The following is a 16,493-nucleotide window of genomic DNA, read 5'->3' as shown; positions in this document are numbered from 1 at the left end:
AAAAGAAAGGTATTATTCAAGAATGATTTATAACAAGAGTGAGAGGTATCTTACCAGAATGATTTAAAGCAAGGAATAAAGACCCTCGGAGTTCTCTTGCATATTAATTAATATTGTATATAAATTGAGATATAAGACAATTTATATAACATCAATTGAATTAATTAATAGTGTATAGGTGGCAATATAATTTGATTTTAAGGTAATTTAAATATCACTGTATATATTAATTTATATATGGGGATCATATTTATTTTTGTGATTTAGAGATTGGAGACAACAATTTGAAGTGGGTTTTTGATCCAGGGAAATTATTAAAGCGAAGGCTTCACTTCCTTCATTCTATTTCTTTGCATTATCAGTTGGAAACATTGCTACATATAGTAATTCGTGACAAGCACATTCACTATTACAAGCTGTTTGCAGGTCGAGAGGAAATCAATAGAATTCTATGGGATATTTTCTACAATTTGGATGACATCATGGCCACGCTAACTAAGGTGGAGCAGTTTGTGGTATCTGACTCAGACACTGACTTGAATTAAGAGTAGGAGATTCTTGCAGTTATTAACGCTCCTACTAGGATCTCTCCTGAAGCAAATTCCTCTCCCCTCTCTCCGGTCATCATTCATGGCCATGCTAACTAAAGTAGAGCGGTTTGTGATATCTGACTCAAATACTAACTTGAATGAAAAACACAAGATTCTTACAGTTATTAACACTCCTGCTGAGATCTCTCCTCAGACAAACTCCCCTCTCTCCGGTCATCTTTTTGGAATAACAATCCACCAATGATCTCCCCTCTCTCTGGTCATCTTTTTGGAATAACAATCCACCAATGATATCACACTGGTCTCTATAGCTAGTTATCATCTGTTTTTTAAGGAAGTTTTTATAATGGGTTGACAATTTTTCAGTGGAATGATGATATGCTATTGTGGAACACAATTTTTGTGGTTTGTCTCGGTCTATTTAGAATAGAATAGAGGTAGCTTGATTATAAACATTTTTACTGTAGTTACCATGTTTTACATAACTACATCATATCAATGTTCTTTTAAAAATTTCACAGTAGTTGAACAACATAGTGTTATCACCCCAAGAAACTCTCCTAAGTTGTATCTCAGAGATGCTCGGGAACATTACAAACTCAACAAAAATGTTGGAAAATGGTGGATGAATGAAGGGAATGATGCATATTCAAGCCAGATAACCACTTCTACTATGCTTAACCCCAGACATGGGTGAACACCCCCAGACTACAAGGCTTTTGACCACCAATTACTCACAGCTTAAGGAAAATGTGATGATGGAGAATACTGATCACACCAGCAGATGCACAGGACCCTGTGATGGCCAGCTGCAACTAGTTAAAAGGTCTGTAATTCTATTTCCTAATGCACATACAGGATGACAGCTCTCTGGCATTAAAACAACAGAAACCTGCATACACATTCAATGATACTAACTAGATCTTAACACAGAGGTGGGATGACAGCTCCTCTAATGCTAAACATCAAGAGCACATGAAAAATGTATAATAGACACAACCTGGAACAAAGAAGAAGTGGAAAGTAAGCAATTAACAACGAAAGAAGCTTGCATTAGCTGAAAATGAAGACCAGAAGTTGCAGGTGTCACAATAGTTGCAGTCTCTAGAAGTTGAACTTTACATCAAGATAACATTCATCAACCTTATCACATCCTGCTTTTGGGTATATATAGAGTTTGTTTACAAAATTGCTCTGCTGACCTATGCGTGGAGGGGTCATAACTGACCACCAACCACATTTACTATCAGATATGGTCTTTGATACAATTTGATCGTTTTAATGGACAAAATGACCTTTCTGCTACTCTGCTGTACTTCACGAACAGGTGAAATTCCATGTTTATCTGCTCAAGGCTGTCATTCTCGTCCTTGGCCGTGCTGCTCTTTAAATGTGGTCATTGGGGATTCAATGCGTAGAGTACCGGATCATGGATCCCTTTCTTCTTCGCTTGCACAGGACATGCCAAAAACACGAAAAATGCATAGAAAATGGACGATGGGTTGGAATGAATATTAGTCGTTGGATGGCTTAGACGGACGACCGAGATCTCTTGGCGGGCAGCGTCGGGAGAAAACGGAAGTGCGATTGAATATAAGCTGTTGGATCTGACAAATTGGACGGCAGAGATCAGACTATGCAGGCTATCGGAAGGGAATGCGAATGGAGGAATGTGGATGGTTGGATCATGGTCGGGAAAATCCGACGGTTGACGGGCAGCAAAGATGCGAGAGTGTTAGCGAGCGGGGACCGTACTAGATGGCGGTAAGCGGTTTCCCCGCACCGCTCACGGGAAAAGGTGGTAATCGTACAGTGGGGGCGCGATCCAACATATTTGTGACACGTGGCAGGAACTACGATGGGGAAACCGCTTTTCCCGCGGGCTATCATTCGTGCGGTTTACGGGAGCGGGGGTAGCGTATGACGTTGGATCACAAGGCGGAGGATCGGATGGTGGTGGATAAAGGCACGTGCTTATTGCTTGATGTGACAGGGAAAGGTCCTGCCGATAGTATTTTTTATATGCACGCGGTTATATCGCCAAGGTTTTATAAGTTTAGCTTTGCGCCTGGGATCCGAGGGAAATAGGGTTTAAACGGGGTTTATGAAGGATTGGAGAGGAAACAGAAATAACAAGATTAAGGAAGGAATAAGGAGATTTAAAGGAAAAGAAGAAACAGGGGTAACGCATGCAGCAAGTAGATACGGGTTTAGGTTGAATTTCGGGGTAAAACAGGGATAGTGAGGGAAAAATGGAGGAGAAGGGGGAGAAACTGCTGCAAGCCCTTTGCAACCCAAACCAGCATTGCCTAACTTGATTTTATCCATCAAATGTTGCAAAATGTAGAAGATCTAACACTGGCTCCTTCTGGGGATGAGATCCTTCCTGTGAGGTCTCAAGAACCTGCAGATCAATGCCTTCCCGCTGAAAAAAAATTAGCCAATATTCCTAGTGTTCCATTGGGCATGGAGTCTACTTTGCCTATACAAAACAGAAAAAAACCAAATATTTATAACTTTTAAGGCCAAAAGACTTTAAACAACATAATTTTTCAGAAAACACCCATTAACTGGGCCATAAAAAATTGCTTCTCCTCCCATGCTTTTCAGTATGAAGGTGTTGTTCCCTTGAATCTGTGAAATGATGAAAGGCCCTGTCCAGAAAGCAACAAATTTCCCATGATTTCCTTTCTTCTCTTTTAGTGCATCCCACTTCAAAACCAAATCACAAACCTGAAAATTATCTGTTTTTGCTTTCTTGTCAAAAGCTTCCTTGATCATTTTCTGATGCGTTGCAGCTTTTTCAACCAGTTGTTCTCTAATCTGATGTACTTCTGCCAAATCAATGATCCTCTTTGCCATGTCTTTTTCCTCATTCTGTTCTGTTTGAAGGAACTTTTCCACAGGGAGAGTTAGCTAAATTGGGAATACAGTTTCAGTACCATATACCAGCTTGAAAGGAGAATTCCCTGTGAATTTCTTAATGGTCACTCTGTCAGCCCACAGTGCATACTTGAGCTTTGAATCCCAATTATTTTTATTGTCCTCTAACAACTTCTTAATTGTTAAGTTATGGTATGTTCTATGCTTATAACAGTTTACTTCTTTTTCTTATTATATTCCACCGATTAGCAATCACATGTACATAAAGTAAAGTGCAGATAGAACATTAAACGATCGATAGAAAACAAGCCAAGACAAGAGACACAAGATGTGGCAGCTAGCCAAGGAAAAACCCCACAATGTGTGGGGAATCCCTTTGATCAAATCTTCTTTTATCTTCAATAATTCAGCAGAGAGAAATAGTACAATAAATCTAATTCATATCAGCAGTAGCAAACCCTAGATCAGCAGCATCAGCATTAGCGGCTTCATTATCAAACTAGGGCAGACCATATCTCACAAACCGACCGTCGGATTGACTTCATTCCACCACCAAAAGTTTCGACTTCCAGAGGAAGTTCAGATGAACCTACATCGCAGTTGATATGAGGAGATCTTCTAGGCCACGCAAATCAATCTTTACTTCTGCAGTTGCAACTTCAGTTTCAACAGTTTCCGGCTTCAAACTAGGGCAGTCGATATCTTGCAAACCGTTTATCGGATTGACTTCATTCCACCAGCAAAAGTTGCGGCTTTCAAAGGAGGTTCAAATGAACCTATAGCGCAGTTCCAAAGAGGAGATCTTCTAGGCCACGCAAGTCAATATTTACTTCTGCAGTTACAACTTCAGTTTCAGCAGTTTCCGGCTTCACATGTGTGAGAGAGAGACCCATTTCAGCGCAGTAGAGAAGAAACTCATTTCTGCGTAGTTGAGAGAGAGAGAGATGTGATGAGATGAGTGAGTCCAACTAAGGAAAAGTCCTCTTATATTTATACACAACGTTGGTGGGTGAATAGATGCGACTGTTGGGCTTCTGAGCCTACATGAGTTGTAGGTCGGCTTGATAATAATTCCATAATCAAAATAAATTCACATCTCCATGAATACTTATTGGAATCGGATGATCTTTATATCAATCCTACACCTCTTGACGAGAGGAATCTAATAAAAATATTATCAGCCATGAATAAGATGACCCACATGAAGTTTTGCTCTGGTTGCCAATTTTAACACTCCCTCTCAACCATGGAGAACTTCATCTGCAATCTGTCTATCGGTCGTTACTATTCATCCATCAAATGCACTGCCCTGTACAGCCTGACCCTTGCCCTGCTCTGCTCTATTCTGCCTGTTCTGCTTTGTCTTGTTCTGCCCTGCACTGATCTGTACTGTTTTGCTCTGCTCTTGCATTGTTCTGTTCTGCTCTGCTTTTGTCCGAATTATGAAGAAGAAGAAATGATTGAGGATGTATCATACTGACTCAAAGTCAGTCTCAGAGTATGTACCACACCCGAAGTCAGCGTCATAGTGAGTACAACTCCACTGGTCCTAGACCAATATCATCCTCCACTGACTCAAAGTCAGTCTCAGAGTGCGTACCACTGGTCCCAGACCAGTCTCAGCCGACCCAAAGTTAGCTTCATAGTAAGTACCACTCCTACCACTGGTCCCAGACCAGTATCGCAGTCTCAGAGAGTGTACCACTGGTCCCAGACCAGTCTCAACTGAGCCGAAGTCAGCGTCATAGTGTGTACCACTCTCACTGGTCCCAGACCAGTACTGCATTGACACGAAGTCAGTCTCGGAGTATGTACCACTAGTCCCAGACCAGTCTCAACCGACCCGAAGTTAGCGTCATAGTATCGTACAAATCCTACCACTGGTCCCAGACCAGTATCACAGTCTCAGAGAGTGTACCACTGGTCCCAGACCAGTCTCAACCGACCCGAAGTCAGCGTCACAGTGTGTACCACTCTCACTGGTCCCAGACCAGTACTGCACTGACACGAAGTCAGTCTCGGAGTATGTACCACTGGTCCCAGACCAGTCTCAACCGACCCGAAGTCAGCGTCATAGTATGGTACAAATCCTACCACTGGTCCCAGACTAGTATCGTAGTCTCAGAGAGTGTACCACTGGTCCCAGACCAGTCTCAACCGACCCGAAGTCAGCGTCATAGTATGTACCACTCTCACTGGTCCCAGACCAGTACTGCACTGACACGAAGTCAGTCTCGGAGTATGTACCACTGGTCCCAGACCAGTCTCAACCGACCCGAAGTTAGCGTCATAGTATGGTACAACTCCTACCACTGGTCCCAGACCAGTATCATTGATCCCAGATAAATGGAGGTCGTCCTAGCGTAGGGAGTACGGTAGATACAACGATGCATCCATCGGTACTACTATGGTCCCTAACTTCATTTCCCTGCTCATTGATCAGATGAGAGGTACTTCCCATGAGTCCCAGACTGCATGGGTAGGATGCCTTGATAGGAGAACTAATCAATCCTGTCCTCACAGGAGAACACATCAATCCTGCTACAATCGCCGTGGAGAACACATGAATCCAGGTTGCCATGGAGAACACATCAATCCAGGCATCACAGGAGAACTAATCATCCTGCTACACAGGAGAGCAAATCATCCTATTCCACAAGAGAGCGAATCATCTTGTCCCACAAGAGAGCGAATCATCTTGTTCCAGTGTGCACCACCAGGGGAGGGTGAGTCACCCTGTGGTCATATGTTGCTCCAGTAGGAACCGCAAGCCCTCAGAGCTCCCAGAGCTCAATGTATGCAACATGCAGGACCCTTGTACAAGGGTTTCTTGCCGACTCCAAGTCATTTGGGAAAATCACAGATTAGATCTTTCCTCGGGGCTTTGACAAGGTGTATCAACCTGTACATCATCTTAATATGATGGAGCTTCCTTGCTCATCGACTTACCATATCCCAGATGATGTCTATCTGCTGGAGCAATTGACGAATACAAGATTCTTTAATAATCGAATCCCACCTCTGGTTGTTACAGAGAATCACAGTGGTATCCAATGTAAATCCAAACAACTCACTGAAGAGCTTTCGCAACCAGACTACCTCACACGAGGTTATGCTAGCAACAATATATCCTGCTTCGGCGGTGCTCAAAGCCATCGACTTCTGCTTCCTGCTCATCCAGGATATCGAAGCAGATCCCAAGGTGAAACAGTACCCGAAAGTGCTCTTACGGTCCACCACACTGTCTGCCCAATCAGTATATCCAAGTAGTCTCACATCTCTGGCAGTGTATCTTAATCCATGAGAGATTGTGTCCTGAAGACATCTCAGAAGATTCCTGGCATCAATCCAGTGAGGCTCAACCAAATATGAGCTCACAATGCTAACTGCAAAACATATGTTCGGACGGAGGTTCACCAAGAACATCAATGAGTTTTTGAAAGTCAGAGGCATTTCCCAAGTTTGGTCCGAAATCACTACCATATAACTTCTAAAAGTTAAGATCCTCGAGGTAGTCTCAGGCTTGCAGTCCATCATACCGAATCTTTCCAATATATTTACCACATATTTTCCTTGAGATAGGAAAATTTCCCTTGGCTTCTGCCACACTTCAAGTCCTTGGTCCTTCATTTCAAATTCAGAAGCCATCTCCCTCTTACATTTGTGAATGAGAGGGTTTGCACCTGTTAGAAAGAGGTCATCCACATACAACACCAGTATGAGAGGCTTGTCATATTCAACCTTAAAGTAAAGGTTAGGATTAGCTTCACTCCTAGTGAATCTCAGCTTCATCAAGTAGCTATCGATCCTCTCATACCATGCTCGGGGTGCTTGTTTCAGCCAATAGAGAGCCTTCTTCAACCTGCATACATGAGATTTTCAATCATAAATCTCAAATCCTTCAGGTTGCTCCACATAGACCTCTTCTTTGATAGAACCATGCAAGAACGCCGTCTTAACATCCATCTGATGTAGGTTCCATCCTTGTGAAGCCACAAGGGCTATGATCAAGCGGATGGTCATATATCTGGAAACAGGTGCAAATATCATAGTTTATACCTCCCTTCTGGGATAAACCACGAGCAACAAAATGAAACTTATACTTTTCCATACTTCCATTTGCTGCATGCTTTATCTTGTAAAGCCATTTTGAAGTAACAATTGTCTTGTCCAGGGTCTGGGAACTACTTCCCAGACATCATTCTCCATAATAGACTCATATTCTATGGTCATAGCATCCTTCCATAGTTAATGTTCGATGACATCTGAGAATGATGAAGGTTCATTTTGTATGATCGTGCTCATGATGGTCAGGTATCCCTGATACCTGTTAAGTTTCTTACTTTGATGGAAGGTTCCTCAGGGTGCAGCATGTCCTTCAACATCATCAAGTATCCCCCTAAGCCATGAAGGCCTCTTCCTAGAAGAGGAAGGCTCATGTGGATGAGGATCAATCGGATCCATGGGTTCTTCTACATCAGGCATTGATTCATCATCCTTTTCTTTTGGTTCCCTGGTGTCGGCTTCTTGAGAGCTCCTCAAAGTCGGAAGATTGTTCACCTTGCGGTGAATTTTTCTTCAGGAGTCTTGGAACCCAATGCTTGATGAGGGCATCGATTTTGTACATATACGACGGTGATTGTAGTTTCAGCCCATAGAAACTTTGGAAGTCTTTGATCATGTAGCATGGCCCGGACAACTTCCATCATCGTGTGGTTCTTCCTTCCCACCACACCATTCTGCTTAGGAGTATGTGGTGTAGTAGTCTCCCTCTTAATGCCAACCTCAGGTATGCCTGAGTAAACCAATTGTAATATATCGGAGGTCTTGCTTTGGCTTGAGGGGAATGGTCCCCTTTTGAGCTTTCCTTTGGCACATCCCGGACATACACCTTCTTTCTCTACTTGGAATTCGGGCATCCCTGTTATCATCTGTCTTACATCGGGTAGAGCTTTGTAATGAAGGTGGGCAAACCTCCGATGCCAAAGTTCGGACTAAAGAGTTGTGTCACAAGACATGACACATAGCGGACTTCCATCGACCTGATATAATGAATCAACACTAAACCCAAGAGTAAAGGCATCTTTAACATTATTTTTCCATGTACATACCTTGCCATGCTGAAGGTTACCTTGTAGCCTCTGTCTTCCATTGCCAAGATGGACACTAGGTTCCTTTTGAGGTCAGGTGCATTTAATACATCCTAGAATTTCTAGCCTTCTTGAATGCTTGTCCTCTTCCTTGATTCCCAGCTCTCCTCTTACCTTTGCTGTTTAATTTGTCATTCCTTTGATTGCCATCAGAGGGATTTCGAGTTGCACCACTGCATACTGTACCATGCTTCTCTAATCATGATTATCATCATGCTGCCCATGTCCATGATTTTATCCATCATAATGCTACTCAAACTAGTGTGCATCATCATCATGCTATCCTATATGTCCATGATCTCATGTTGCCCTTTATGTCCATGATCTCATTCATCATGATGCTCATGATCTCATACATAGTGACTTGCTTTATCGCAAATGTAACATCGTCATTTTCTTCTAGCCTTAGGTCCAACCTTTCCTTTTGATTTAGTCCCGGAATTATTTCTTTTCTTTGAATGAGAAGAAAAGGCAGCAGGAGGACCTTTAGGCATGGGCATTTCTTGCACTTCTTCCCTTGTTTCTTCTTGAATGCATCTAGCCATTAATTCCTCGAAACCAGGGATTACATTATAGTTCAAAAGAGTAGTCCTAAACACATACCATTCAAATGGCAATCCTCCATGAGTTGTGAGTGCCATTTCTCTGTTAGTAATAGTTTCCCCAATAGATAGGAGATCGTTCTTGATCTCGGTGATTCTTAAGAAGTATGCTTGCATACTTTCATCTTTACACTTCTTGATTTCCCTCAGCTTATTTCTAAGAAACAAAACTTGATTTGCATCATTAAGTTTAAATAAACTCACCAGTCTATCGTAGATTTCCTTGGAGGTGTCTAGATCAGAGATGTAGGCCACCAAGCGCTTGTCGATAGAGTCCCGGATGATTTTATATTGTTTTGACTTCTCCATTTTTTTTCATTTGTTCCAGGCAGTAGCAGATGCATTTGATGGAGGCTCAACAATATTGCCTCTCACATGATCCGACACTCCTTGATTCTCAAGGGTTAGATCGATAGACATATTCCATCCGTGATAGTCAGCTTTCTCACGGAGCTTGTCTTCAACAGGAAAGAGTGTTGAGGACCCCATAGTTCTTTTAGGATAGCCTTGCCAATATTCTCTTCGATGATTGCTCTTGCTCTTGCTCGGGCTTTGTCTTCACCTCAGCTCTGATACCATGTTAAGTTATGGTATGTTCTATGCTTATAACAGTTTACTTCTTTTTCTTATTATATTCCACCGATTAGCAATCACATGTACATAAAGTAAAGTGCAGATATAACATTAAACGATCGACAGAAAACAAGCCAAGACAAGAGACACAAGATGTGGCGGCTAGCCAGGGACAAACCCCAAAATGTGTGGGGAAACCCTTTGATCAAATCTTCTTTTATCTTCAATAATTCAGCAGAGAGAAATAGTACAATAAATCTGATTCATATCAGCAGTAGCAAACCCTAGATCAGCAGCATCAGCATTAGCGGCTTCATTATCAAACTAGGACAGACCATATCTCACAAACCGACCGTCGGATTGACTTCATTCCACCACCAAAAGTTTCGACTTCCAGAGGAGTTTCAGATGAACCTACAACACAGTTGAGATGAGGAGATCTTCTAGGCCACACAAGTCAATCTTTACTTCTGCAGTTGCGGTTTCAGTTTTAGCAGTTTCCGGCTTCAAACTAGGGCAGTCGATATCTTGCAAACCGTTCATCGGATTGACTTCATTCCACCACCAAAAGTTGCGGCTTTCAGAGGAGGTTCAGATGAATCTACAGTGCAGTTCCAAAGAGAAGATGTTCTAGGCCACGCAAGTCAATCTTTACTTCTGCAGTTACAGCTTCAGTTTCAGCAGTTTTTGGCTTCACATGTGTGAGAGAGAGACCCATTTCAGCGCAGTAGAGAAGAGACTCATTTCTGCGTAGTTGAGAGAGAGAGATGTGATGAGATGAGTGAGTCCAAATGAGGAAAAGTCCTCTTATATTTATACACAACGTTGGTGGGTGAATAGATGCGACTGTTGGACTTCTGAGCCTACATGAGTTGTAGGTCGGCTTGATAATAATTCCATAATCAAAATAAATTCATATCTCCATGAATACTTATCGGAATCGGATGATCTTTATATCAATCCTACACCTCTCGACGAGAGGAATCTAATAAAAATATTATCAGCCATGAATAAGATGACCCACATGAAGTTTTGCCCTGGTTGCCAATTTTAACATTAATTATCCTTATCAGGCTTTTATTAGAGGATTTTGCCAGACCATTTCCTTGTGGGTAATATGAGGTGGAATGAACAAGTTTAATCCCCATTGAATCAGACATTTCCACCAATTCTTTTGCCCTGAAGGCTGCTGCATTGTCTGTGACCAATTTATGTGGACAACCAAATCTGCTGAAGATATTCTCTGTCAAAAACTTCATGACCACATTATGATCAGCCTTCCTGGTAGGGACTGCTTCAATCCACTTAGTGAAATAATCAGTGGCTACTAATATCCACCTGTGCTGGCCACTGGAATGTGGATTGATTTGTCCAATAAAATCCATGCCCCACTGCTGAAAAGGTCCTTTTGCAAGTATTGGTTTCAAAGGCAGGGACTTCAACTGCTATTTTCCTTCAAATCTTTGACACCTGTCACAAGACTTAACAAATAAAAATACATCAGTAAATAAAGTGGGCCAATAGTACCAAACTCTGAGAATTTTGTGGGCTGTAGTCTTCCAATAATGGTGCCCTCCACACATGCTAGAATGAAATTGTTGCATGACTTCTATTGACTGTTCTTTGTCCAGACACCTTAAAAGCACTCCAGATGGATCCCTCCAGTAGAGCAGATTTTCATTAATGCAATATTTAGCTACCCTAAGCTTGAAAGCTCTGGCTTGACTCTGAGTAAATCCTGAAGGGATTTCTAGCTTCAGCAAGAAATTAATTATTTCAGCATACCAATCACAAGAAGCTATATTCTCGGCCACTGACTGCTTTCTGTCCGGTTCAACTGCTTCCTCTTCTTCTGCCCGACCATTTTCTACAATTGTGCACAGAAAATCAATATCTCAAGATCTGCTATTTTTCTCAGCTAACAATCTGGCAATACCTTGACCTTTGACTAGCTTGGTGGGCCTCAGTTCTATATTAAATTCTATCATCTTTGCAATCCATTTTGCCCTTCTTCCATCAGCATCAGGTTGTGTCAAGACATCTTTTATTGCAGCAGAGGGTACATATGCAATTATCTTGGAATGCAAGATATAAACTCTAAAAGATTTCAAGGATTTGATAAGAGCATATGCATGTTTCTCAATAATATCATACCTCAGTTCAACATCCCTCAAGTTCTTGCTGAAAAATGCTACTAGATGTTTTGAACCTTCTTCATCTCCCTGCAATAAAACTGCTGCAATGGTGTCTTCAGAGTCAAATGAGAATATATGAAACTCTTCATTGTAATTTGGACTCACTAATGTGGGGGCTTCCATAATGGCTTTTTTAATAGACTCAAATGATTTTCTTGCTGCATCGGTCCATCTTACTTTTGACCCTTTTCTCAACATGGAGGTAATATGCTTCACCAATTCTGCAAAATTTGGGATAAACCTCCTCACGAAATTTATTTTGCCCAAAAAAGATTGGATATCTTTATTTGATCTAGGAACAGACAAAGTCTATATTGCTTTTACTCTTTCTGGGTCAATTCGGACACTTGCGGCAGAAACAACATGTCCTAATAGCTTGCCCTCATCTAAAGCAAATTGTGATTTTTTAGGATTAACTGAAATCCCAAACCTTTTGCACTTCAAGAACATCCTTTTCAAATGCTGTAAATGATCTTGATGGCTACTGGAATAAACTGTTATGTCATCAAGGTAGATAAGGACAAATTTATCCTTCTCTCTCACAAATGTTATATCCATAGCTCTCTGAAAGGTTGCTCCAGCATTCATCAATCCAAAAGGCATCTTGGCATACATAAAGGTGCCCCAAGGAGTGGTAAATGTAGTCTTCTCTTGATCATCTGGATGCACAACAATCTAATTAAAGCCTGAAAATCCATCCAAGAAAGACATTACTTTGGCTCCTGAGACTTTCTGTAGCAAATGCTCCATCTTTGGTAGAGGGTAGTTGTCTTTCTTAGAGCATTTGTTTAAATTTCTGAAATCAACACATAGTCTGATTTCTCCACTTTTCTTCCTCACTACTACTAGATTGGATACCCATTTTGAATATCTAAGAGGAACTATAATCCTGGCAGCCAGCAATTTTTTTTATTTCTTTTTCAATCAGAGAAAGAAGCATAGGATTTATCGATCTCAACTTCTGTTTGAAAAGAATAGTGTCTTTCTCCAGAGGGATTTTATGCTGAATGATCTTTTTGTCATAAGTTTTCAGGTCACTATACTCCTAGGCAAACACATCGGCAAATTGCTTCATTAATTTGCAGTATTCAGCACTTTGGTCAGCAAACAGATGAGTGGACAAATTTACATATCTAGGCTGACCTGGACTTCCTATATCATGCTTACAGACTGCAGATTGGTCTTCTTTTTGGGCAGCGTTGCAAGACACATCATTCTGGTCAAACAATCTTTCAAGAGGAATTAAACCCTTTGGAATGTGATTACTAGGAAGCTGGACAATGCTATTTTACCAATTTTATTTCTAAGCTGGGACTGGGGGCTTTCTTCCAAGGCATCATTATCTTGGTCAATTTGCATTTCGGAAAACTCATCAATGACTTGCAGAAACCTATTTATCTCATCATCATCATCAAAAACTTTCCAATGCTGGACATTATTAGGCAAGGATGGTCTATACTTCATTTGGACTTCATAAACTAGTCTGAGAGGCATGGGAGGAATAAATAGACTAGCAGACACAACAAGGGAATCAACAAACTGATTTTGGGCTCTAGGAATATATGAAATACAGAAATAATCAAAAGAATTTTTTTGTCTCCATACCTCATCTCTGTATGCTTTCAGCCTTGGGTGCTTTGCCTAAAATGTTTTATTTACTTGCTGAATGATCAGATCAGCATCTCCAAATACCTTTATGTTCTTGATTCCTCTGTCTTTTGTTGCATTAAGGCCCAATAGCAGAGCTTTATACTCTGCTATATTGTTTGTGACTTGAAAAGCCAACTTAAAAGATAGCTGTGTGCTTTTTTGTTCTAGAGATACTAGCACCACCCCTGCTCCTGCAGTTTCCCTGGAACATGCTCCATCAAAGAAAATCTCCCAAACCTGACTTCCTTGCTCTTCTTCAGCCTGAACTGGTTTCCTGATCTGCATTGAGGCCTTCTGAGATTCCTTTATTTGGAAGATACATGCTCTAAAATCAGTGTCCACAACATAAATGGGATGATTGGTAGGATTCTTCTCATCACTGATGATGTATGCCAACTATGCTTCTCTGTACAATCTCCTGCTTTCTCCTCCAAAAACTGGGACAGTAACATAAGATAGATCATTATGTAATGTACCACCTAGTCTCTTAATCCACCCTCTGAACAACAACATGCCAAATTTAGGAGGGACATCTGCCACCACAATATCCATCAACATACTCTTCATGGGCAGCTGAGTTAAGGTAATGGCCAGGTCTTTGATTAATCCTAGGCACTTCACTTTCCTTGAATCAAAAGAGAATAAATCATGATAGGGTCTAGTGATATCAAGGCCTAACTCTTCCATGACAGCTTTAGGCATCAAATTGTGGCTGGCCCCGGTGTCTAGCAGGCAATTGTGAAGGATTTTGTCATGAATGGTCAAGGGGACATAAAAAGATGGAGAATTATTATCAGCAGGTTCAATCATAGGGCTGAGCATAATGGCAGGCTTGTCATCTTGCAAATTAACAGAGTCAGTGGTGGTTTGTGTGATTTCCAGTTCAAGGGCCTCAAGGATAGGCTTTCTAAACACTTCACTCTTTACCAGCTCTACCATAGGCACAGATATTTTCAACTTCTGAAATTCTGACTCAAAGCTGAAAGAGGAGGATAACTTATCAGAACCTTTTACCTCTTGAACTGGAGCTTTGAGGATGATTGGGTCAGCTGCTGGCCTTCTCTGTCTGATATTCTGTGACTCTGTTTGGACAACAGCTTTTTGGGCAGGATTCTCTTTGACATTTTTTGCATTTGACCTAAGGTTATATCTTCGTTGCCAGCTTGTAGGATAACTTCTTTATCCCATTCTTGACTGTCTTGTTGTTGAAACAAAGATTCTTCATAAGTAGCGAATATCAAAAATGCAGCACTGCCTTTATTTTCCATGCAGTGGATTTCATCCTCATCTTCAAATTGTTCCTCCTCCATGATTACATTTTGGAAATGAGCTTTGACCTTATGTTCTTCTTTTTATTCTTCACCTCTCTGCATTATTTGTAACTGCTCATTTGCTCTTCTGAATGGATTTGGATTTCTTGGAGCAAATGTGTTCTGCTGCCTTGTTTTTCCTGAATTTTGCTCAACCTTCAGCTTAGAAATTTCAGCAGCCATTGACTCTATCATCTTAGTCATTTTATTTAATTTGGGTTCTAAAGATGAAGTAGATGAAGTAGAAGCCTGACCTCTCTGCCTCCTTCTTTCAGCTTGACCTTTTAGCTTTTCTGCAGCCATGATATTAGACTCTACTTCTAGGGCTGCATCCTGCATGTCTGCCAGAGTAGCACATCTCCTTTCTCTCAACAATGGGTAGAAATCATAGTCAAAAGCATTGACATAAGTGAGTTTGGCAGAGGTAGGAGTAGGCTTTACCTCAGCTGGTATCTTACTATACATACGATTGAATATTTTATTAAAATCAGGCAATGATTCCCCATTCTCCCTTTTCACGTTACCAAACTCAGTATGGTAATACAAAAAGTCCTTTTTATCTCCCCAGTGCTTCAAAAATGCATCATCTAATGCTTCAATATCAGTTATAGATCTCTGGGGAAATTCTCTAAACCACTTCCTAGCCTCTTCATCAAGGCTCTGGACAAAAACTCTCATCCACACATCATTTTTACTTATATCTAAGTTATCAACATAACTATAAAAAGCTTCAAGGTGTTCTTCTGCTGCCACTCCCTCTGTACCAGTAAACTTGGACATATATTTCTGATATTCTTCCACAGGCATGGGATTTAAAGGAACAGGCAAGACCAAAGGTCCATATCTAGCAGCAACAATTCTTTCTATCTTCGTGGGTGCTTGCTGGCCTGCCATGATTGGGATATGTGGAAGGACACTGGCAGATTGAATGGTAGGAAGTAATGTGATGGATGGCAGAGACAAGGGGATGTTATGGACTATATGGGAAGTTTTCTTTGGACTGAGATTCAAAGGGGAACTAGATGGACAAGGGGCTGTATTAATCTCTACAGGTGTTTGTTCACTAGCAGCCCTAGGCTCTAAGTCTTCAAATTGTGTATTTTCAACTAAAAACTCCTCATGCAGAGACAAATAATATTTCTTGGGCTTACCTGATTCTGATGCCCCTTTCAGTGTTACTTTCTTCGATTTGACAGTCCTCTCAGGGTCAGGCACTGATTCAGCTGGTGATTTTTGAGGATTTTTTCGAATATGTCTCACAAACTGAGCCAGAAATTCAATGTGGAGTCGCGAAAAGTTGGTCTTCCTCTAGTGGAGTCGCTAGATAGATGATTACAACCAGAAATATGCCCAGACCTTGTCTATCATCAAAATCTGGAACTGTGTCGTTCTCCCAGGGAAGCTGAGCTTCAATCTCCTCTCTTCGGCAATGACGCCAATTAATGTTATCACCCCAAGAAACTCTCCTAGGTTGTATCCAGAGACGCCCGAGAACATTACAAACTCAACAAAAATGTTGGAAAATGGTGGATGAATGAAGGGAATGATGCATATTCAAGCCAGATAACCACTTCTACTA

The sequence above is a fragment of the Pinus tabuliformis genome, chromosome 9 (genome assembly GCF_031772625.1).
Source record: "Pinus tabuliformis cultivar Carrire ecotype Pingquan chromosome 9, CPIR1, whole genome shotgun sequence".
Lineage (NCBI taxonomy): Eukaryota > Viridiplantae > Streptophyta > Pinopsida > Pinales > Pinaceae > Pinus > Pinus tabuliformis.
Note: the sequence above shows the minus strand (reverse complement) of the source record.